Below are 26109 nucleotides of genomic sequence, written 5' to 3'. Positions count from 1 at the left end.
CACTTAGCTGAACACTTTAAAGAACGCTGACAGTTCTCCTTACCCATTTCCCTTCCCTGGCTTTTGGTGGTTTACCAAAAGCCAAGTGATCAAATGTGGTCAAATGATCACTATCATTTGACCCATAATGAAACTATTTGATGGGTTGTCATTAAATTATTCAATTACATTATGTGATACAAGCACTTCTGTAATTTTCACAGTCTCTGTCTAATTCCAACAGGTTCCTGCTAATGGAAGGGAAGAAAGATGCAAGTGATTCTCCTAAGAAATGTGTAATTTATTCAATAAGAAACTTCATGGCAGTTCAAGGCTGTAAATAGCAGATATTTACAGGAAGCATAGGAAAACAGACAAGGTAGCACAGATATCAGATCTAACTCTTACATGTTGGAGGCAGTGTGTCTCCACATCTTTACTTCTTTGTCAGTGTGTATTTTTCATTGCTACATTACAATCCAAATCCAGTAATTCAGAGAAAATTAATATTAGCATACGGAAAAATCAGAGTGCTATAAACAATTAGTTATGATGGTTTTTTTCCATCCATGTACTTCAATGTTAGATTCAAATGACAAGAGTGTAACGAAAATGGGATGCCCATGTACTTGCAGTAAATAACCATGTAAAACCCAATCCAGCTGATGTCAGTGAATAATTTGCCTTTCTGTTCCTGGGAACTAGGATGAAAGTAGCTTGTCTATGCTCCCAGTTCTACCAATCACTTAAGGTGTGCTTGGAACAGTGTTAGCAAAATTTCTGCAAATGCCTGCCCAAACAGTTTTGCTGAGTTTAAAATTATGTTTATTGTGTTTAGCTTATACCAAATAAATGAACGAAGCTATATTAAAAAAACCCCACCCCATTACTGTAAGACCAAACACCCAGAGCATTAACTTATTTGTTTTGTATTGTCACATAATTACATTGGAATAGCAATTCTGATAAACACTCTTTTATGGACAAGGTCTTAGAATCCTTTTTAGACCAAAGCGGTCAGTCAGAAACTGAGACCAGTGTTTCACAAGACCACATGAAGCTTGACCAAACCACTTTGATATAAGTGCAACAATTACTGCAAAAAAGTGAAGGTAGAATGATTCAACAAATTAGAAGTTGTTTGGAAGCGAAGACCACAACAACTATCAGCTAACAGCAACGCAACCCTTTCCTATTTCTAGTACAAAGGATTTGATTCTCACAAGTTCCTGCTGAAGAATAAGAATGGAAATGAAAGAAAGAACCTTGAAACCTTCACCAGTTTCTGGGAAGGAAAAATCTTTCTCATGGAACAGAGTACAGGACAATAGAGCAATTACATTTTAACAGAAATGCCACTGCTCTGGAAGCAAACTTCAAAACGTGACTGTCAGCCCATATCTTTAAGCATCGAGATCACTGCAGTAGTGCCTCTGGAAGAAAAGCCAAGGTGTGAAAGGAGCAGAAGCCAAAAATGCACTTACAAAACTCATCTGACTTACCAAATTTAATATTCAAAAAGGGGGAAAAAATATCTTTGTACAGAAATGCTTTATTGTTTTGTGGCTTTTATTATCCTGGTACATATAAATACATATTTAATCAAGGCGCAAGACTTCACTCTGGACTCCTGAAAACCAGGATCAATACCCTGACAAGCTGTCATATAGAGTAAGCTAAAGTCAAGATTTAAGAGCCTAAAGGCTTCGAATTTTTTTTTCAGACTATATCCATTCAAATCTTCTTCAGCTTCCTGCTATCCCTTGCTCCTTGTGTAATGGTACAAGGGGCACACCCACCGAAATGAAATTTTGCACCCAAATAGAAACCCTGACATAACAGGCACACGTGGTTTTTATGTCTCCTCTTATGCTGGTATACTTCTGATTCTCAGTAATTCATTTGTAAGCAGATCATTTTGGTATTAGTCATCAGTGAAGAAACCCCCCAACTATTTTCAGGAACATAGACAAAAACTTGCTCAATTTCTTCCTCTTGAGTCAAATCTGTTCGTCCTCTACTGACTTCTGCTTCCTACAAAGCAAAACCAAAAGCTCCCAAGCTTACTGAATCACTCTAATTGTTCAGGAGTTAGACAGTTTAGCTATTTAGTGCTCTGGTGATCTATTTTGCCATAGGAATCCTTGAATGCCTTCATTTTCTCCCATCCTCTGTTTGCCGTATAAATAGGCCTTCTGTCCACCCAGCAGCCACCATGTAATGCTGATGTCTTGTTTACTGCACTCATAACCTCTCTTTCACCGTGACCTCGCAGTAATAACAGCTTTTGTTTTCACGTGAGATTAGCTGACATAAAGTGACTCTAGCAAAGTATTTATTTGTTGCATTTTTTGGATGAAAAAAATTACATGTGGAATGTTTTTAAGGACTTCAGTTACAGAAGGCTTTGAATTAGCTGTTTGGTTTAGTTGTTTTCCAACTATTTGGGTGGGAGACAGACATGAGTAAATTAGTTCTGACAAAACCCTTGATGAATGTTTGATTAAATAATACACATTCAGACTTATAATGAAAAGTGTACCAGGATTCTCAAGATGTGATGGCCATTTTACATGCTATTATCATGCTCTTCTCCAGTCTTAAATCCTCCTAATTCTCTGTCCTCATTCTCTTTCTCCTTGACCATTCCCACTGCCAAAGTCAGTATCAGTTAAAAGAGAACAGCTTCTGCTCTTCAACCACAAGCAGTTCTAATGGTAAAAACAGTCCTTACGAGCTACTGAAGGGTACTGCCAATCTTCTATTTCTCATTTCCACTTTCTTCTTCCTCTTGTCTTCTTGGGCAGTACAAAGGAAGAGAAGCATTTCAGTTGGCTGGCTCATTTGGTAGATATTTCAGCTTTGGCTCTTATCCTGAAAGACTGAGTAAGTACTATCCCATTCTCTTTGACTGGCAGAAAGCAGGGTTCAAGGATATCAGCATGATATCAAGGCAGACGCAAGACTGTTCCATCAGAAAAGTGCTCTGGCCCCTGGCACAACACTCTGGAGGCACACAGACAAGAAGAGAAGGGAATATGCATCTAGTAAGATTACAGTTACCAAAAAAAGAGCTAGTTGGAAACCCAGAAATACCACCTTTTAAAAGCAAAAGTTGGTCTTAAAAAGCAAACCAGTTCCAGCAAGTAAATCCACAACCACAGGTTTCTGTTTGTGCTATAGTTTGCATACTTTATCACTCACTGGTTATTATGCTCACTGGTCTGCATTTCCACAGGCTGATGATCTGGACACTTCCCTAGTCTCTTGGTTTGAAAGACAGGTGTCTGCCAAGGAAGGCAGGAGTCTCCCTTGAAATGAAAAAAAATTAAAAAAAATTGCAACCCCCTTCCCTCCAAATTATTATAATTTTGAAATTAAGGGGCTTTCAGGCAAAGGTATGAGGAATAGGAATAACAGTTCTTTACTATTATATCTCTATGTGTATAACCAGTCAAACAAGCAGCAATAACCATGGCAGTAACAGCAATCACAAACCCAGTCCATCCCTTCTCGGCTGTCGGGCCCTTTCCCCTCGGGTGCAGTTCCGCTCGCAGCCGGCAGGGGCGCTGGCGGCTCCCGGTGAGCAGGGCAGGTGCGATGGTTCCCCCGCGGCTGCAGGGGGCGCTCCGGAGCGAGCTCGGGAAACCCGCGGCTCTGGTGCCCTGGGATCCCGGGAAGGATGGAACAAAGGAGCTTCACAAACCCCTGGGCAGCCGATCGCGGTGTCCGGCCGGAACCTCGGGAACAGCAGGCTGGAACAGCAGGGACGAGCACAAATCCTGGGTGGCAGATGAGATGTATCAAACTCTGGAGCTGCAGTGGGAACCCCCGGAGGTCTCAGCAGGCAGGACGTGCAGGGCTACAGAGTAGCAACGGTGGGGGTAGAGTGGCAGCAGTCCGGCTCCCAGTGGGGCAGGGAAAGGCGGGCTTGGGAATCCTGGGCTCTCTCTGGTAGAAGGAAGGCAGCCGAAAGAAAGCAGAAGTCACCAGTGCTGGCGAATTCCTTCCAGCCTCCCTCTCCATCCAAACGCCAGGAGCTAACACCCCACAAGCCCAGGTGAAAGACAGTAGCCAGATGGACCTCTCCCCCTGAGGCCAGGTCTTTTGTTTTTCTTAAGCACCCAGTAATTTGTCCCCTGGCAACATGTATGGGGAAAATTCTTTAAGAGAAAAAGAAAACAGGAGAACTCCTAAAACCCCAACACCTAGGCAGCAGGAGACCCAGGTGAAAGTCTCCCTTCAGTCCAATTCTCCAGAAAGACTTCCAGCTGCCTGAATACCTGACAAACAAGCTGTTTGTGGATAGATCCAACTCTCTTTTCTAGTCTTGCTGAAAATTTTCAGAAGTTCTTTCTTATACACTGACATTCAGACAATTCAAGTGCCAAAACTTGAGCTTATTTTGAACATAAATGCAGCCTAGTGCTGTACTAAACACAGCACTGCACTATTGCCTTGGAACAGCAATGCCACACACGGTCTCACTTTCAAGGACCTAATTCAAGACAGGACACAAACTATTAAGTCTCAAATCTTCAGATCATCATGCATTTTTTTCCAACAGATTTTCACAGCTCTATAAACCCACTTGGAACAACAGTGACATACTTTTCTTTCTCCTTTCACCTTGCAGATACAACGTCCTCTTGCACTTCTTCAAGGCTGAGGCCAGAAATTCCCCACTTACATTGCTTTTTCCCCATCCTTGAAAAGAAAAAAGAGGGACTTTCAGGTTCCTTTGTGTGTCACAGCATGGCTAGATGGGGTAAAACACTTTGCTTTTATTACATGGCCCATAGTTTCAAACTGATGCATCTCTGAGTTCATGACTCTCAGAATTTGTGTCTCAGGGCTCTCAACAGATATGCAGGAGTACTACTACACTTCTAAAAATTAGTTTTACCTGGTTTATGTTTTTCAAGCTTCTCTTTTACAGAGAGAATAGCAAAGATAATATACAGGCAGAAAATGGAGAACTGTGTATCCACTACATGAATCTAGACACTGGCTATACAAGGATACACCATTATTATCAGTATTTCCTAGAATCACAGAATGCTTTGGGTTGGAAGGGACCTTAAAGCTCATCTCATTCTACCCCCTGCTGTGGGCAACACCACCTTCCACTACATCAGACTGCTCCGAGCCCCATCCAATATTCAAGTTGGCCTTTATTATACAGCACAGAGTCAGTGTAAAATAGATTGAAATCTTGCCAGGGAAATAAGCTGAAAACTTGGGTATCTGAGGGTCTTCGCAATCCAGAGATCAAATACACAATTACAAATATTAATTTATTTTACTAGCAGCTTGTGGTTTGTTTTTTTGTTTTCTACTTCTGCAGAATTGTGAACATGTAAAATGGTTTCACAAAATTTATCAATTATTACCACCCAGCTAACACATATATATACAGTTGCAACTTTAATTTTTATTTTTATTTATAAACATTTCCCACATTCTCAGAACCTTTAGTAAGATGTCCCTGGTGGTGGATTTCTCCCCATGTATATTTTTAATTTTTTCCATATTACTGTATTGGAATAAATTATTTTACTGTTTAGTAATAAAAGTATTATTTACATTCCATGAATGAAGTAGAACTGAAAACAAACCCCCCCCCCCCCACATATTCCATATTCAGATCTCCTCCTATGCTAAACAGAGGGGAGAAATGTAAAATCAGCTTTCATTAACTCCTTTGAAATAAGAGGGGATGCCTCAAAGGTTGACAGATCAGTATCAAATTGCTTGTCATACTTGTCAGTCATTTTTGCCCCAATGAAAGAGCAGCATCAGGAACTCCAGTTTTAGCATTTACAAGTGTACTCCATTCACAAAGAGTTCACTTCCTAAAGCCACCATGGACACTAAAAAACTGTAACTTAGAGGAAGAAAACTTAGGATTAAGACCAGCAACTGGATGAGATTCTTCTAGAAAAGGCAGTTAATATATGGTGCCAAGGTTTCAGATGGTTTAAACACTTACAATTCTAGTAAAAGGCTTCAGAACTGAGACAGTCAAGAATCTGTATTTTTAAGGAATTGCACTGAAAGCAAAACCAAAATGGCATAGAAGAGATTGATATTTAAACCTGCCACCTCAAAGAACAACCAACCAAATTATTTTCCAGTCAGTCAGGGAAGTTCAGCAAGTAACAACTGAACTTAAATCAGATCCTTCTGTCTAAGACATTGTTCTCATATGTGGTTTTAAGAACTAAAATGGCAGCACGTTAACCTTAATTATTCCTTGTTTAGCTTGCAGCATTTAAATAACACATCTGTTTTTATAGATACATCATCTTCATACGTCCTCCCCCACCCCCAGCTTGGGAGGAAGGAGGGCATTTGTCTACTAATTTTGCTCTGTAAGTGGGAAATGTTATTCATCACATAGAACATGGATGCAATTAAGTAACCACACTGAGAGCTGCTGTTCTGTTTCTTAAAGCACCAAGTTAACTTGAGCTGACTTTGTCCTCACCAAAGCGGGATGGCTCCTTTGTCCAGGCTGGGGAAGTTCAGCCAGAATGCCTAGCCTGGCCATTCCCACAGGACAGAGCAGAGAATCCAGGAGAAAGGAATGATGAGCTCCTGACAAAACAGGGCTGAGGAAGAGAAGGTCAGGGACTTGGGCATCTTCATCCTATGGAGAGAAGACTGAGGAGGCATTCTTACAACTGCATATCCATTTGAAGATGGGCGCCAATGGGGTGTCACTCACACAATTTTGCCATGTCACACACCAGGGCATGGTGGGGCTCTCCCCATGGGGTAAGTGGGATTAATTTACATGAAGGGAATGTTTGCTTGGCATGGCTTTGCGAAAGCTTGCTAAACACAAAGGAGGATATGCAGATTACCTAATTAGCCTGGAAATTCACATTATGGGGATTTTTGATAAACAGGGTAAGAAGCATCTCTTAGGAATAACGTATGTATTGGACATTCATGTCCAGTCAGAGCAGGAAGAGTCAAGATTATAAGGTATGGCTGTTATTATTTCTACATGCTTTATTTCCTTTTAAAGGGTTTTTTTTTCCCTTCTTCTTCTAAAGGGTTTTTTTACAGTTCAGGAATTTAAAAATAACAACTGTGGCTAAAAGAAATTTCCCTCTTAGAATAGGAAGGTCATATGTATATTCCCAGGCCAGTTATTTTTTCCCTCTCAGACATTAAAATTTGTAGCCAAATTAATTTGGCTACAAACAAAAGTAAATGTAAAATTGGTCCTTGAAGATACCCAACACTTTTATTCCTAAGACCCCATGCCAAACAAAGCAGGCTCATTAGATATATCACAGAGTTAAAACTCATTGAAATATTATATACCAGCTTTACTCAAATTGCATATGTAGGCTTTGTGGGGTTTGATACTATTCTTTAAAAATAAATGCCTCTTTTTCTCATTCAGCTGAACTGTTCTTCCCTAGAGAGTTTCATTCCAAGCAGTCATCTACTGAAATGCCTGTTATTGCTACGGACTTCCAGGATATCAAGACATTACCTTCAACTAAATTGTTGTTCTAAGAACCAAAGTTCCCTAGTCACAACAGAAATGGGGTGCAGACTGATCATAAACAATAAGCACTTGTCCCTCCCCATGTCCCCTCAATCTACATGGATGATGTTTTAGGGTCAATGTTAATACATGAAGTTTCAGGAATTTATCACTTCAAGGATTTCAGTGTAAGCAAAGACAAACTGCAGTGCTGTTGCCACAGAGGACAATGGAAAACCTCCTGGAAAAGGCACTTCACACACAGAAAACGTGAAGAAGCTTCTTGAAAAAAAATCCAGTTAAGAGAAAAAAATACAGTCAACAAGACAAAACAACCTTGAGTTCTTTAATGAGAAAACCAATTCTTCAAACATATTATCACCTAGCACTGCAGAAGAATAAAAGAGAAGAGAATGTGGCCAACAAATGGAACAATAATTCATGCTATAGAGGAAGAACACTGATAAATACGACAAGAAAAGTGGGAAGATAAAGTTCTGAAGTATGTCCCCTGTGAAACTTGTGTGCAGTGTTCAGAGGAATACATAAAGAACAATACGAGACAGAAGACTCTCAGTGACCTTTATCTATCCTTTGTTTAGTTCAGATTTCTGAGGAGTTTCACTGCAATTCTAAAATCCCTCAGTTTTGCAAATCCTGTTCATTGGGGTACTTAAAACAGTTCTGTAATGCTTTGTGGCCTAGAGTCATTGATAACTGTTCTTGACTTTAATTCTCTTTAAATGTGGATTTTGCCAGGAATATTCACCAGCACAATAGAAAGCTATTAAACAAATCGCTTCAGGGGATATTATTCTGAAAATGCTGTGCTTGGCCTCAGGTAACCACAAGGTGCTTCATGGTCATGGCTACAGACTATTACATAACATTAGACTGTTTTCCTTCTTGGAGAGGCCCCAAGAAGTGGTAGGCCTCAGCTTTCTACCTAGAAACCTCATATGCTGGATAATGCAGAGCTCTCTGATCCTCCTGGATCCAGTGTGTGTCACGCAGTGTAAAATCCTCCCTGGAATTTCAGCTGGATGCTGCACTCATTGGGGTCTGTCCCAGCTCCTGCAGGCTGAGGGGCATTTCCAACAGCTGCTGCACATCCCTGCGGAGTCATGGTACTGCAGGGGCAGGGCAAAGACATGGTGCACCTCACTCTCAGTCACCTCAGGTACCTGCAAGTGATATTTATATACTATTATATTTATATGAGATATAAATATGCTTACACTTACATTTATATACCACTATTATACTACTCCCCTCTAGCTTTCTAAAAACACTGACAAGAGTTTTTGCAAATACTTGAACTACCTTCAGCTCAAAAATAAGAAAGTAATATGTATTAATATTGCATGTCCTCTATCTTTACAATATCTTTGCCATGAGTTTGAAATAAGCACAGGAATCCTGTGCAGTCACTGAAAATCTCTGAGAAGACATCCTCCAGGTCCTCCACTGTGCTCCTGGAACCCTGGTGTCAACAGCTTGTAGCCAATGCACAATTCAAAGAATAAAATCAAGCAATACCCTTTCTGTTCAAAAAGTTGTAAAAGCCTGTCAGAAAAGCCACGTTTGCCTTCTGGATCATTACTTTGCAAAAGGAAGCACTGCATCTCAGACATACTGCAAACCTGTAAGATACTATAAAAAGTCACCAAACCTAAAACTGCTTCTCCCATTTTCAAACTCACAGCTGCTGAGCTATATCGCACCAGTATTTCGTGGTACAGACAATTAGACATGTACATTTACAGAAGTTTACATGTACAGAAGAGAGTAAAACTTATGCAAGTCAGGAAGACGGAGAAAACCCCCTAAAAATTACAGTTAATTTTTCTCCTCTGCTCCACTTTGATGTATTTAATGGCATTAGTTTGTATTTAATCCATACTAATAGAGCAGAAAGCAGTTTACTGTCTGAGACAGACATGGATGGGATTAACTCACTTTATTTAGAAGCAAAATTAAAAATTAAAAAAAGAAATTAAATTAAAATTGCTATAAAATTCTGAGTTCTAGCTTAGGTGCCTCAGGCCTGGTAGGATGTACATTACTTTCTACCTAACCTAACTCAATTCCACTTCATGCCCTATGCATATTTAAATGAAAACATGCCTCATCCTCACTAGAATTTGAAAGCTTGCTGCCATATGCACATGGACATATTCTCCACAGAGTTTCTTCCCTTCCCCAACTACACTTCTCATGTGGTCCTGTGCCCTTACACACAGAAGGTGAGGATGAGGCGGGGGGGCGGGTGGGGGAAGCCTCTAACAAGTATTTTCTATTTCAGAAAGAAGAGGCTGTTTCCCTGGGAAAGCGAGGAACTTTTGGCTTGATCAGATTTTCACAGATTGCTGTATTTGGAGGAAAACAAACCATTCTCATCAGAGATTCACCATCTCAGGTTATCCAGCTGCGTTTCAGTATACCATTAAATACTACTTCTCTAGAAATGAGGCATAGGGAAGAAATAGACATTGTGTGGTGCCATGCAAGTTTTCCTGACATGAGAACAGGCTTTCCGTATTACCCACAAATGATAAAATGATAGGCAGTCACACAGGTTATTTCAGACTACTGTTGATAAATCTTTACATCTCTTTACATCTTTCTGCACCAGGGCTATGCCATAAAGCAGAAGGTATGTTCTGTCACAGGAAAATCCCCATACCAAAATGACTATTCCTGCCCTAGGCAGGCTTTTCACTCAGTGTCAGATACGACTGCAATTTCTGTTCTTCTTCTGTAAAGAGAAGGCACTGGTAATCTTTGCAAAGGCAAACTTTCACCAACTTCCCTCCACAAACAACCCACAACACCCCCCAAACACACAAACCCTAACAGTTTAATATTTTTAGAGGCACTTCTAAAATAGTTAATTAACTGCTGTAGGTGTTAAAAAAAAGTTTTTCTCTAAGGTGAGAGTGGGAGGTATCAATATCAGCATCTTGTTCTCAATACCTTTGTCAAGTTGGTAATTTAGTGCATTATTTGAATGGAAACTTTCTCTGTGCTGTTTCTTCTGACCAGAGAAGTCAGTGTGCCAGTTTTGTAGTTCCTTTTTCCTTAGAACATTATGGATCTTCCATGTCAGTGTGCATCAGGCAAGTCAAGTGAACTGACAGTTATCTCCCTACATATGACTGTAACAAGAGAATAGGACAGAGGGTGTTAACTGCTGCTACCTTGGAACAGTTAACCCAGCCCAGAGTTTTACTCAGCCTGCCTTATGGATGTGGAGAATGCAGCACAGCTTCAAAGTGTTCCACACCCGGCTGGTCTTTGCAATCTGCATGAATCCATGAGAAAGTAAAGTATATTTTGCAATGTTACTATTAAAGGTATTTAATGGTATAATGTATAAGGTATTATGATATTTTATATGGCACTCAGAGATTCCCAGATTTTGGCAAGGTTTCTGATTCACGTTTAGGAGTCATGTCCACAGGCATGAGCCGCTTAAGCAACAACTAAGTATTTGTGCTTTTGCCTGTTAATTCTGCCAGCCCACAGCCCATGGCCACCTTTCTGAGATCTACCAAGACCTAGAGATACAGAATGCTGATCCTTCACAGAATGTTCCTTCCAGTGTCCTTTTACTGATATTTGTCTGAAACAAACACTCAACAGACACTGTCTCACTAGCAGTCTATCACTGCATTTTCCAGTACACTCAGACTGTTCCAGCCTCTGCCATTTGCAGCCTGAAATGACCATTTCGGGGAGTGAACAAAGAAAGTTAAGACCACAGGGACATTTCCCCATGCTTGTCCCATGCCTGTCTTCCCAGCCATGCTGTCTGCAGTAACTATCATACATCTGCTCCCAAGCTGGAGAGTGTTTCTAGAACAGCAAGTCCCTGTCATAAATCCTTATCACAACAGTGCAGGACATGGGATGGTACAATGAGGGACCACCTCTCGTTCTTAATATCCATTACCTGCCTCACACCACCATCAGATACCTTACCCTGAAATATTTGTGATCTTAAGGTAAATCCTGAACAGGGCAAACAGGGCTCAGGCATGTTTTGAGCAGTTCTCTGTTTGCATGATCTCCCACTCCTTAACTCCATAAAAGCATTACACGGTACTATGTTGCACTGGTATGGATCTGCTATAGCATTTCATTCTCCCACATGGTACAAAGCAATGGCTATGAACCACCACCTTCATAGGACTGGACCATGAAGCAGCAGGTATACTGTTTGTATTGCAGAGTTTTGCCTCAAAAATCCATCAGGCTGTTGGCTGATGTCAATACTGACTATTCAGGCACTGAAAAGATGTTTCAGGGAAAGAGATTTGCCTTTCAGGAACTTTGCATTTACTAGTTGCTCAAGTCACTAGTTACGGAAGCTACCAGTTCCTAAAGACTTCAACCACCAAGAGCTACACTCCAGTGTGTCAAAATCCCATTGCCAGTAAGGTTCAGAGAGATCAGATGGCTCAGGAAACAGAACCATGACGTTGCAGGAACTGAAGGAAAACACAACAGCTCAGTCTGTAAGTGTGACACAGCTGACCTATGTGCAATCCACAGGGCTTTTGACAAAACACAGAACACATTACGAAACATTTCCATCGGGGTGTGCCAGAATGGCACTGGCAGTGAAGTGTACTCAGCACTGACACTGATGCCATGTAAGTCAACCAGTGGAACTGAACTGCACCCGACCAATAATATGATTACATCACTGAGGACACAGATGGATGAGGACGCAATGTATAGTTTATCTCTCCTCTGGAGACTTCAAGTGCAAATGAGATCACTGATTACATCCAGACTGGAGACACTGAGGCAGAAGTGCAGTGCAAACATCTGTAGATTTGCTCCAGGCAAAAAATTTCTCTGTCTGACACTGGGGTTCATCACCCAAAATCATATTTGGTAGGTAAATGACACAGGCTGCCAGATGACCTGATGCACATGCTTAAACAGAGAGCTGCTTTTCTGTGTTTTGAAATATTTTGTTTTCAAGACTACAAATTCTTTAAGGAAGAAATGTTTACCTACAGATACTTAATTTACAGACTTTTACAAGGAAGGCGAAAAAGAATAAGAGAGAAGTGACTTGATATTTCCCCAACCAGATAGCAACAATGCCAGGAACAGAACCTGGTCATCTGCTTTGCTGACCAGGCCCCAGTGCCTGCCCGGCGTGGAACTGCAAAGGACCAGAAGTAGAGACACTACAGCTACAAGTAAGAACAGACAACTGGAGGCTTAGTAAGAGCACAAACCTGACAGAGCCACAAACTATTTTTTTAAGCCTAAACCTCTTTCCATGCAGGGATGTAAAGCCAAACTATCACCTACAGATCAAATAAGCTTGATTGCACCACATTACGACTACATCATCACTTTATGTGACAAACTAATGTGACACATTACAGAAGTTTCACACAAGTAAGGGCTTCTCAGTTGTATCCAAGTGCCAATTGCCTTTGTGTGCATCTATTAATTCGCAATGAGGCCTCTTCTTGCACCACCTCTTAGGAGACTGATGGGGAGGAGAAGAATCCTAGCTAAAAATTAGGTAGCACTTGCAGGTGCCTGGGGTGGGTTCGGACAGTCGGGACGGACGGAGACGAGAGATCTCTGAAGTCAGATCTTGGAACATGTGGTTTATTGCAAAGGGCGTGGGTATAGGGGCACTGCTTAGAGCTGCCAGCTGCAGCTCGGAGCAGGCCCAGGAGAGCAAGAGAGTAAGTAAAGAAAGAGAGAGAGAGAGAGAGAGAGGAATGAGAGTGAAGAAGTGAGAGAGAGTGTAGTAAGAGTGTGAGTAAGAGTGTCTGAAGTCCTGGTTACAATACAATAAATCATCTTCTGTACTGAATATTCTAATTGTCACTAACCAATCTAATACAAGATACAAATCCTGTAGCATTTACATACAGCCTATAAGAGTTCTTATATTACCATAGAGTGTTACATCTTAACTTCTAAAAACTACTCTTTGGACCCCTTCTGCTGAGCTAGTAGGGTCTGCTCTGACCCTTGGACCTGCCTGCAAGCAGAGGGTATTGTTCAATCAAGAGGGGATTACCTTCAGTCGGCCATACCATTGTTTTCCAGTTGTTCAGTAACTAAGACTTGGTATTTCAAAAGTGGCTTTCATTTCGATGTTGCTTATAGTTTTCATATTCCCAAAATCTTTTGTCAGGCAATCATATTTATAAGGCTTTCCTGTTTCATCTTCCCCAACAGCACTGAATTCCAAATACTATGTAAAATAAAGCTTCATGCACATGGTAACTGGCTACTAGCTGGGGAAGTATATGAGCCACTCTGAAACAAAGCAGAAGAGACAGGTAGGAGATCAATATTATTTGAGATGAAGAAGGTAATTGAGAGAAAAAAAAACACTGTTCAGGGAGCAATAAGGAAAAGAAATACCTTGAAAAATCTTCAATTTTTCTTTTTAATCTGGTCTTTTGCTCCAGAACCTAAAGCTCAGAAGAGCAACATGGTCTAAGTTCAATTCAAGGATGCTTTGTTTTCTGCAAAATTCTCTTGCCCATATAATTTTAAAAGCCTTTTTTTTTTAATAGCCAACAGCAATTACCAATTCCCTGAGTCACACAGATTTAAGCAGCAAGAAGATACCAACTACAACCAACTTCCTCCATGTACTGTTTCCTCTACAACTCCTGGGAAGCAGAAAGTCCAAGTACAGCAGGAGTGGTACAAAAAGTGTAACAATGGAAACAATCCCTCCTCACAGAGTATTTGAGAGAGCCATGTCCAGCTCAGAGCAGAGGATGGTATTCCAATACCCAGCCCAGAGCCTGTTGCTTACACACCTCCTGTCCATCCCTGCATAACTGAGGGCTGGGTCACAGACTGAGAGCCACAAAAGCAAGTCCAAGGCATAATTCCTGTTTTAGGAGTGCCTGTTCTTACAGGGTTTAGAGCTACAAGCCCCAAGGTCACCTGAGTTCACCATTTGGGCCACCAAGCCCCAGCGATTCACTCCATGCCAGCGGTTCTGCTGACATCAGCAGAGCCATTGCACACCTGATTTAATCAAAGACAGATCAAAAGGGAAAAAACATTCAAATTAAGAACATGTAAAACAAGTTATGTAGGGACACCCAATGTAAAGCTTTATGCTGAAAAACTCATCATTCAAAAACACAACATAGTGGGATTTGCAACCAAAGGGAACTGAGCAATGCTTTTGCCCTGATACAAAGCTCCTGGTTGTTTCTAGCTATGAAATGGGGGGGTGGGGAGGGGAGCAGGGAGAGAAGAGAGGTTTTAAAACTCTGTCACAAATATTTATGTAAAATGTGTTAGTGAACTACACAGGAGTTTTGCCGATCCCAGACACCCAGAGAACAATGCAGGAAATTCCATATTCCACTGAGGGAGGATAAAACATTTCAGTCATTTTTTTTCCCGTTTCTCCCCTTTCTGCTGTAGGGGCAGCTCTGTGAAACTCCTAGTTGTAATCTTAGGAAATGTCAGGGAGAAATGCCAATTGACAAGGAAGAAGATGGTGAACTCTTCTTTTATCAAACTGATGTTACATACATGTATGTGTAGGTAAAAAAAATAAAATTAATAAAAAATGCAGACATTCACCAAGCTCTGGCCCTGCCAGCAGAGCAAGCAGCACGTTCCCAGTGCCTGCCCTCCTCGAGACACTGACAGCTGGAGTGAGTGCCAGCACTGCACTGAGACACCACGGTCCTGCAAAAGGAACTGCTCAGGAAAAAAAGGATTAAGGGATTCAATTACATGATTTTTCCCCTGGACTGATTTTCAAAGATAATGCGCTCGCTTTTCATTCTTTAGAGTATAGGGGCAGGCTCTTTTTTCTTGTAAGAATGTAACAGTTTTCCTATATTTTGCCTTCTAGCAAATCATTTTATCTCTTGTACAACAAAGTGCATTATATTGGAAATTTAAATGGCATCATATGATGTGTCTAATCAATCAGTCCTTTTTCCATAAGTCAACTTGTCTAAATATTGAAAAGTTGAGCCCTGGAAGGCTTTTCTATACTCTGCAAACAAAAAGGTTTGAGATAAATTTCTTCATAAGCTACACCAAAAGAAAGCCTTCCCAAAAGCAGTATCTACAGGACTAATTTCAGAAATACACTTCATAACACCTGCAGAATTATAATCATTTTTTGTACTATTACTTATGTATTTTTACTACTGATTGACTTCAAGATAAACACAAAGAAATAAACAACTTTATTTCTCCATTTTGTTTTGATTAAAATAATGAAAATGTAACTTAAGCACACTTAAGGAACAATGAAGCCATTGAGAATGTTCAGTAGATGTATATGTGACATAGGAAGTGTAGTTAAAACTTTTCAGAATGCTTTCATATTTCAACAAGCAGTTACACTTGTAAAAATAACAGGAAAAATTTGGAAAAAGCTACCAGAGACTATTACATACAAAAAATAATCAGTAATAAAACAGTAGACTGAGCCCTTAAAATGACACAGTTCAATCTGAGTAAAAAAAATACTAATTTAGATTAAATAACCCTACTAATTTAGATTAAATAACAGAAGAGTTATGGTAGCTTCTGCTTTCAAAACACCAAAAAACACACACTCTCTCTGAAGCAGTAAACACTTTGCCAGCTGTATCCTGTGGCCTTCACTCGTATGTAATCACTTATCTCCACAGAATATTCTAGTGCAATCAATGGCATTCCGAGGGGTCACAGGACTCAGGGTGGGCATTATCTGATGTGTGAATTATCTGATCCTTTGGAGGTAAGGGAAAGGCCTTGGAGTGTTAACAGCAGTCTTTATAGGAAATTTTATTGTTAATTTCAATAATAATTGGCTTGTTAATTTCAATAATTTTGATAATTAATTGCATACAATTTAGCAATACTTCTCCATTGTGCGTATCAAGAAATTTCAAATGTTAATCAACACAGACATTCAAAGCCCTTGCTAGACAGACTCATTTCAAAAGACACAGCCCTTGTGCCAGAGATCGGGAGAAATTTCTTAAATAAACAACAGAACATAACCTAATTTTCAGAAAAGTCTTAAATGAAACGAAGATCCTTCCAAATTCTGATCTCACAACTATGACATTTTCTTAATGGCAATGAGAATTATTTCAAGATCTAAAAAATATCCAATAACAATCAAGCTAGTGCTTTAGCAAGCACTTAAAAAGTCTATGTTTTGTATTTCTAATCACATTGTCACCTGTTACATATGCTGAAAATCTGTATTTGTATATTCATGGATATTTTACTCAATACATTATTTCACTGCCTCATTTCATTGCACTGATGTTTATGTCTACATATACAAAAATGGATATGGATTAAAAAAAACCCGAACCCCGCTCCCAGCTTAAATTTTTTGACTTTATAACTTAGCCTATTATCCCTGTCAATATTTACAGAATAAAAACATGCACATTAAAAAAGAACACTGCTGCCGCTCACTCAGCAATGTTATAAAAAAATCCAAACCTTCAGATACTTCTGATATACTAGTATTTCCATACAATGTGTTAAGGTTTTATTCCACCTGCCTTTTCTATCACAAAATTTTCAAAATGAAGGAATAAACACAGATCGAGCCTGCTGCTTGCAAAATAAAAGCTGACTACTGGGCAGAACTCAAGAGAAAAGGAATTTATTCGTGCTGGAAGCATTAAAAGCAATTCAGACTTTCTGGATTACATCACTGGAAGCAGTATGTCATTTGTTCCAATTGATGCCATTTGCTCACAGAAAGCCAGTATTTTACAGAGCACCTTAGCATATTTATATTTCCTTCTTCCTGACACTGTGATCACTCACTTGCAGCTGGCACATGGAACACATGGGAAAGGCAAAGCAGAAGAATTGTCTGACAAATGTATTTTACCCCAACCAAACTAATCGTAACAGATGCAGTGCTGTATCAAACAGAGTTTTAAGCATCCCCTTGTAACTGAAAATGTCAAAAGAATTCCCACCATTCTGGTCATACAGTGACCTTGGATAACTTAGATTTGTACTTGTGGGATTTGGAACTCTTTTCCCAAATGGATGTGAGATGAGGTAATGCCATTGAAATGGGGCTGAGCGCTGAAACGTTACATGCAGAACTGAAACGTCTTGGCCCCAGTTCTAACCTTGCAATTACAGTTAACTGGGTCAATGGAATTTCTCAACTTCCACTTCTGGTTTCTTCACTTCTAGATTTCAAGAGTGCCAGTTCCAAATGGATAATAAACTAATAGATGGTATTTCAAATTAACACCACAAAAGCACTGGCCTGCAAGGAGTACAGATTTGTGCTGCTCACCCACACCATGCACTACAGGATGAGACTGTGCTGTGTCTGCTGCGTGAGGGCAAGGCCAAGTCCTGGCTGTGTCACCACAGCAAGGACACAGCCACCCAGCTGCAGGGGAGGGTTTTAATTACCCAGGGATACTCCTTTTTAAAAGTATTTTAACAATGGACTCTGTCTGAAGCACAGGATAATCACATTCTTAAATGGACTCTGAGGTCAATTAAAATCAAGCAACTTCATTCCATGCCCTTAGAACTGAATAAAGTTGTAAAAAAATATGTTCTATATGATTTGACCTGTGAAAAAGAAGACCACACATTTTAAAATCTCTGGAATAACAGTGGCACAATCAATGCAAGTGTTAATTAATATATGCAGAAGCTGAGCGTGTGTTAAGTGAAACAGAGAGGGTTTGGTACCTGTCTCAATCTATTTACCCAACAAATACATCATGCTAAGCTTCTAAAACCTCCGAACACTGAACTCTCAGTAAGCAAGAATTCACCACGGCATAAGCTTGTGCTGTACCAATAAAATATCCATAAACAACTCACAGAGCTCTACAGATATCCATACCTATACAGATACAATGAGGTAAGTTTCCAACTGATTTATTTTGCAGAACGCAATACAGAAAAATCACCAGCCAACTAGTAGAAGGCTAGACATGCAGACTGAGGTTTAAACAAATTGCTGAGTCTTTGATTCACCTCTGGCAGAGTTCTTTTAATTTTAAATGAATACCACTTGTTTTTAAAATATCCATGTCAAAATAAAAGACAGATTCAAAGAGAAAACAGAATCATAGAAGCAATGATGTTCCCCCTTGTCTTCTTCATCTTGATGGGTCACTGGTAATTTTTTGTCTATGCCTCAAATCCTGTTCACCATTTTTAAATGAAACCGTGGAATGGCCTGTCTGGCAACAGCATAAATCACTAGTACAGTATAAGTAACTGCATATGCACACTCCACGAAAAGGCACCCACTCATGGTTTCAATCCTGTGTCTTCTTTAATAAGAACAAAAGTTCGAGGCAGAGAACACCCTAAAGTATGCAGAACAACACCATAAACTACACAGAACAAGGACAGTGCTGCAGATGCTCCCTAAGCTGCAGATGGTACTAAAGCAGATTTTAAGATAAAGATGAAAATTAAACCTCCTAAATTCACTCCTCCTTGTTCCTCTTTTGGGAACACACACACGCACACCCACTGCACACGTCACCAAGGAAAAAGCAATACCAAATACATTCACAATATGTAAGTTATTTGCAATTTCTCGCTCTGGGTGACCAAATGTTAACAAAGACCTGTGCAGGGAGAACCAGCTTTAAGGTTTTACTTTTTTCTGAACCGGATATAAGCTGAGAGCCCCAGTTACAATTAATGCTTCTCCACTTTGCTGTAGTGATTTTTTTCAGCAGGCCATCAGAATTCATGATCCTTCATACCATATGACTACTGGAACATCGGAAGTTTTGCAGACAAACACTAGTGTAAACACACTCAGATATAAGCTTTCTGTAAAGCTTCCACAGAACGCAGTGTTTGCAGTGTTGCAGTGAAGTCTTTTGGAGCCCGAGGCTGTGTCTAGAAGGCAGGACAGGCAGGACAGGCAGGCCATCCCTCCCCTGAGCTCACCCCTGGCTCACACCTGTGTCACCCCTGGCTCACAACCTGCCTCACCCCTGGATCACTCCCCGAATCACACCTGTCTTACTCCTGTCTCAGCTCTGGATCCCCCGTGTCTCACACCTGGATCACCCCTAGATCAGCCCCTGGATCACACCTGTCTCACACTTATCTCACCCCTGGATTCCCCTGGTTCCCCCCGGCTCCCCGGCGCGCTCCAGCCCTGCCCGCGGGCCTTGTCTTCCCTGTGCCGCCACCTGCCGGCCACGCCTGGCCCTGCAGCGCCCGCTCCCGCAGGAACTCCGGCTCCCGCAGGAACTCCGGCTCCCGCGTCCTGCCCAACCCACTGGGGACGGCCTGCACTCAGAGATCAACATGGCTTTTCTTGGCCTGAAAAAACTGTGCTTCAAAATGCTGTCCATGGCCATATGGCATTTCACAGTTGTATCTGTTTTTACATTACAATTTTTTTCCAGTCCAGATCCTTGAGACTGCAAAAATGTTTTCCAGCGCTAGTAAAACTTTCTGAATCTCTTATTCATTCTTGTCAAAGAACATTGTGTCTTGAAGTTCATATGCAACCACTTCCACATGAAGTTTTTCTGCATTTCCTGATAAAACTCAGAAGGGCAGTAGAATGTTTTCCCATGACCTAATAGCATAATAAATAAAATGCACCACAACTTAGTTCAAAGCAAGCTTAGTAAGCTACACAGTATGCAGTATTTTTAAGCAAACTAGTTTTTAATTAACATTTTACTTTAACTGAACCTGCTACATGCTACATTCTACTTCAAGGGCTTCTCTACTCCAGAAACGTGGTGGGATGGACAGCCTGCCTGGAGTGCATCTACACCAACACACACAGCATGGGCAACAACCAGGAGGAGCTGGAAGTCAATGTGCAGCAGAGAAACTATGACAGAGCTGCCCTCATGGAGACATGGTGGGATGACCGGCACACCAGGAGAGCTGCAGTGGGTGGCTACAAACTCTTCAGGAGGTTCAGGCAAGGAAGGAAAGGTGGTAGGGTAGCCCTGTGCGATTGGGAGTTTGGATTGTCTGGAGCTTAGTGATGGCAATGACAGAGGTGTTTATGGTTTTATCAGGGAATGCCAACAAGGCAGATATCCTGACAGGAGTCTGCCAGAGGCCGCCCAACCAGGACAAAGAGCTGGATGAAATATTCTGTTATATTATAATATTAAAATTAGGATTAGAACATTCCCTGGGAGAAGTCTCATGATCACTACCATTGTTCTTGTGGGGGCCTTCAACTTACCAAATGCTGGAAACTCAACACAGAGGGAAACAGTCCAGGAGGTTCCTGGAGTTTTCAATTCTCAGAGAAGCAAGGAAAGAGATCAGCAGAGCTGCCACCTTGGATTGCTGGAGGACAGATTTGGCCCACTTAAGAGATGGGCCAACACACTCCCTGGGTAGGCATTCCTGAAGGACACAGGAGTCCAAGAAGGCGGGACATTTTTCATGAAGGAAATCCAAAAGCAGGCTGTCCCCATGTGCCCACAGACAAGCCAGCAGTGAAGACCAGCCTGGCTAACAGGGAGCTTTGTCTGGAACTCAGGGTGTAAGAAGAAACTTCATGGCCATTGGAAGAAGAGACAGGCAGCTCAGCAGAACTGCATGGATGTCGTGAGGTCATGCAGGGAGAAAATCAGAAGGGTCAAAGCCCACATAGAACTTAATCTTATTCCCACAGACAACAAAACACTATTTCTATTAATGCATTAGCAACAAAAGGAGGGCCAAGGAGAATCTTCATCCTTTGGTGTCCTATAGTGACAAAGAATGAGGAAAGTGCCTTTTCTGCCTCAGAATGATAAGACCATTGTTCTCTGGGTACTCAGCCCCCTGAGCTGGAAGACAGGGACAGGGAGCAGAATGAAGCCCAAATAATCCAGAGCGAAATATCTGGTCAGTGACCTGCTGCACAAGTCCATGGGGCCAGATGGGATCCACCCAAGGGTACTGAGGGAGCTGGCGGCAGTGCTCATGGAGCCGCTTTCCATCATTTCCCAGCAGTGCTGGCTCACCGGGGAGGTCCCAGGTGAAGGGAAGTTGGCCAGTGGGACACTCCTCTGTAAGAAGGGCTGGAAGGAGGATCCAGGGAACTACAGGCCTGTCAGCCTGACCCTGTGCTGGGAAAGGTCATGGAGTAGATCCTCTTGAGTGCCGTCATGCAACACGTGCAGGACAACCAGGGCATCAGCCCAGCCAGCCAGGGTTTATGACAGGCAGGTCCTGCTTGACCCACCTGATCTCCTAGGACAGAGTGACCCCCTCAGTGGATGAGGGAAGCTGTGGATGTGTCTGCCTGGACTTTAGTAAAGCCTTTGACGCTGTTTCTCCCAGCATTTTCCGCATGGCTTGGACAGGGGCACTCGCTGTTCACTGGGTAAAAGACTGGCTGGACATCTGTGCCCAGAGAGTGGTGGGGAATGGAGCTACATCCAGCAGGGGCTGGATTACACTGTCAGAGCTGTTTAAGGAGCATGTGTTTATTTAGCTTTCATTTTGCTTTTTTATTGGCAGGGCTGTTCTGTAACAACAAGACTGAAAGTTTGCAGACATTAACTTACTTTTTTCAAAGCACAGGTGCACATAAATGAACTGCCATGCCTTGTGCTGTAAAAATACTCTTGCAGTTCTAAGGTGTTAAACTAGTCCCCTCACAGTCTCATTGCTCCAGCTAAGCACATGAGAAACTGAGTTCTCTAATACTTCACAGACCACAGACAGACACCAGGGAATTAACCTGTAATTCTGCCCTTTTCTGAGCTGTGAGGCTGATAGAGATTTTGCTGATAGAACATCTTCAAATAACTGACTGACCTGAAGAAACAAATAAAGTGGAAATTAAAACCCACCAGAGAGCCCGATTAGTCCAATTTCTTTATCAGCACCAATATGTTTTACTCCCATCTTACAGTTTGTGAAAACTTTGTATGCACAAAATACGTATGTTCATGTATCTGTTCACATACTTCTGGCATACTGGAATCCTCTTAAGCCATTAACAAAATTTGTCTTGTAGGAGAAAGTGAGTAGGACTAATGGTATGGACAGGCAGTCAGTGCTGGAGGAGCAGAAGGAAAAAAACCGTGAAATAAAAACCTCAGAATTGCAGTGGAGTAGTGAGGTACACTAAGAGCAAGACATGATTTTCAAGAGCACTTTAGCAGCAACAAGATTTGAACAATATCCTCTTTGAAATGCTGGTACAGAACAACTGGTTTTGATGCACAGGAGCCAGGATAGAGCCAAGCAAAGGATGTAAAGTTCAGACACAGCAGTTCATGGCGAGTCTAGATCCCAGCTCACAGCAGAATCATGACTGCATCCTCAGGTATGTGATCAGATTTTAGGGAAAAGAATTGAAAGACAGATCACTGAATGTTTTGTCGTGTTCCATGACTGTGCACTCCTGCAAAGTCATCCTGCTGCATTAGTATTTCAGTCCTTCAACAAATGCTTTACAGAGCAGATGCCTCTAAAGAAAGTCAGGCAAGGACTCCATCAAATTCCCAGGGCTCCAGAACAAACATGTTAAAAGGGATATGATAATAAAATCAAGAAAGACTTGGGAACATTATTTTCAGTGCATTTACAGTCTCAGAAACTAGTTATTTAATACAGTACTATTTAAATTTGCTTTGACATTCACCTGTTTTACTTTTCAGAAATGTAATAATCTATGGGACTAAAATAAGAAAGCATCCTTTTTTTTTTCCTTTTTAAACATAAATCAAACAATAGATGCAGAAGAAGCTTACCCAACATGCAGCCAGCTGAACACCAAAGCAAATCAGTAACTTGTACAATTATCAAGAGAAAAACATCATATTGATTTCATGGGTAATTAGGCTCAAGAGTCCTTGACTCTGACATAGGATTTCTTCTTAAAGACTTAAAATACATAACAGTCCAATAGTGTATTTGGATCACGTAACTTATCCTGAGAGCATTCTGAACCACCTTTCAAGAGAAACTATTCTTGTTTTGAAGGCAAACATGGCAAAATACTGAAGGTGCGGATATATGAAACTTACACACGCAAGCACAAACAAACACAAAGGAATAAACAGGGACACACAGCTTTTACCATACTTCAGGCAGTAAGATTATTGTGAGCTACTCCAGGAGCAAGAGCTTTGTAGGTGCCAACATGTGATTAACACGCACACATCCCACTATACTTCAAAATTCCCCATGCCCAGTACTGAGACAAACAGCTTTTTAAACCGGAGCAGAGCTTATGCAGACCAGATGCAACCATAAAAATACAAACCACTTGAACCTTAATAAAATACATAGTAATGGAAATGTTGTAAAACAGATACTAAACCCATAAAATATTAACAAGCTTAATCAAAATGAACCCGGGTCAAAACCACTAAGTCCAGCCATCATTTACAAAAAGACAACAAACACCAGATGTATTCTGATTTGGGGCAAGAGGAGGAGGAAAAAACCTCCAAACCTATTTTCAGCATCTCAGCAATCTACAAGACAAAATACACAGAACATTTAATATTTCACTGACATGAAAAGTTACAGGTCTGTTACTCAAACTCACTTGGTCACAACTCATAATCTGTTCTGTAAAAGAGACATCTGGTATGTGTTAATAATATACAAAATGAGGGCAGTTGGCATTTCTCTCCCCTCGATCCCTTCCTTAATGCTATTTTCTGAAGAACTTTGCAAAACTCTTCTGAACAAGTAACTCCACTTTAATGCAAATCTATAAAATCCTAAAATTTTTAAGACACAGGTCCTTATAATTTAGTATTTCTTACATATACATGAGGTTATGTTTTTGTACATGAGGTAACATCTATGTGAAAAAAGTCTGAAAATGAAATAACATATTTTTGTGTATATATATGACATATATATATGTATATATATATTAAAAACCATATATAACTATGTAAATGTGACAAACCAAGAAAATCCCTCCGATATTCCTCCCAAAAATGATCTGCCACATCTAAACATTTTACCTTAGTATTTTCCTTTTTGCCTGAATGCAGCTCCCTGTTTACCAAACTTTCTGAACCACTTCAGTTCCTTCAAGGCAAACATGACATTCCTTACTGTGGTTTGATACTGGTATGATGCTGTGATTGCAAATACCATGTTTGTATAAAATACAGTTTATTAACCATTATTCTACAGGGCAATTGTAGTAATCAACTCTGTACTGATTTTGAAAACAGCAGAAAGATATTTTTGCAGTTACAGATTATCAAGTTTAAGATTCACTTCTCTGAGCTGATTGCTGTGCTCGCACAGATCCAGGCAAGTTAGCAGACCTTCATGCACATATGGATCAAAACCCCTAATTCTCTGAAATCCAAGCATTTAAAAAGCCTAAAAATTTATAAAGCAAACTTAAAAACATTGGTTGCCAATTCCTTTGTTTCTGATTTGGTTTTTTATTTATAAGTCTTTGCAAGCATTTTCCTGGGTGGGGAACACTTGATTTTTTTTTCCCCTTCTGCAATAAAAGTGAAGATCTGTGGCTCAGTAACTATAGCTTCAGGAAAAACACCAAGTATCATGAGACAGACATGAAAATCACAAAGAACTGGCAAGAATTTCCTAGTGCAGGATTGAAGTGTGAGACTGCCAAAGGAACTGAATTACCTAGCAGCCAAGTGGCTCATGCAGTTTTCTAAAAGCAAACAGAATTGCATTCCAGATCATCACATAAAATGAATGATGTGGGAAGGTTTTGGCTACTTGGGCAGGGGGAGAAAAAATTAAGGATTAATAGTGTGAAGCATTGCCATGGATTTTCCCAGGAGACTGTGGGATCTCACTCATTAGAAGTTTTTATGAATAGGTTAGACAGGCATCTGTTGGGAATGAAGTATGGTTTATCCTCTCTCCAGGCAAAGGAGTGGCCAACATAACATCTGGGGGGCTCTTTGAATCCTACTTTCTGTGATGCTATACTCTGCAAATGGAGAATGGAAAACCACTTTTCAAACAGTATTCAAGTCTTGCTGCAGTGCTTTGGAAAGGAGAGCAGAGCACTGAAAGCTTGGAAGGTTCAAGCTGGATGTTCTTTACTTGATACTGCTATTCTCTAGCTCGGTGAACATTATTTCATGCATTGCTTAAGAAATCTCCAAATACAACCACTGCTGACAGATTTAAAGTTTTCCTACTCTGAATTCCCTGGAAGCAACAGGTTTTGGGGTTTTTTTTCCCCTTTTATTTTTCTTTTTCCTTTTCCCTGGAAATTTCTTTATTCTCTTTAAGGATACACAGAGGCAAGTACGTATTTCAAAATAGTGTGTCAACCCTGCCCTGATCTGTACCCCACCAGATATCACCCTGCAAATCTCCTCAAACAAATTTGTCACAGTCAGGTAATACTCCTCACAAACACTGATTTTTAATGATTGCTCTAAGTAATTGCATCTTGAACTGAGAGGATATACACTGTCACTTGATATTTAAGGTATCAATCCTAATTTTATTTTGGTGCACACACACGTGTGTACGTATGGGAGAATCCTCTCTGGGGACAAAGCGAGATTCTAGCAAATGTGCCTAACATCGTAGCAAAGTGAGAGGATCCACCCAGGAGAGGCACTTCCTCACTGGAACTGATGAAATTGTAGTCATTTGCATGAAGGCTGACCCTGACC

The 26109-nt window shown here is 40.8% G+C and overlaps 1 long non-coding RNA gene across 1 annotated transcript in view; it reads right to left on the bottom strand.

The window, feature by feature from the left end:
- Positions 1-7818: 7818 nt before the first annotated feature.
- Positions 7819-26109, bottom strand: part of LOC125325045 — a 66597-nt gene continuing 48306 nt past the window's right edge. Inside the window, exon 3 of the long non-coding RNA XR_007203188.1 lies at positions 7819-8670. This is a non-coding gene — a long non-coding RNA (uncharacterized LOC125325045). The remainder of the gene's footprint in view (positions 8671-26109) is intronic.

Source organism: Corvus hawaiiensis, chromosome 4 (genome assembly GCF_020740725.1).
Source record: "Corvus hawaiiensis isolate bCorHaw1 chromosome 4, bCorHaw1.pri.cur, whole genome shotgun sequence".
Taxonomy (NCBI): domain Eukaryota; kingdom Metazoa; phylum Chordata; class Aves; order Passeriformes; family Corvidae; genus Corvus; species Corvus hawaiiensis.
Note: the sequence above shows the minus strand (reverse complement) of the source record. Positions and strands in the feature narration are given on the sequence as shown.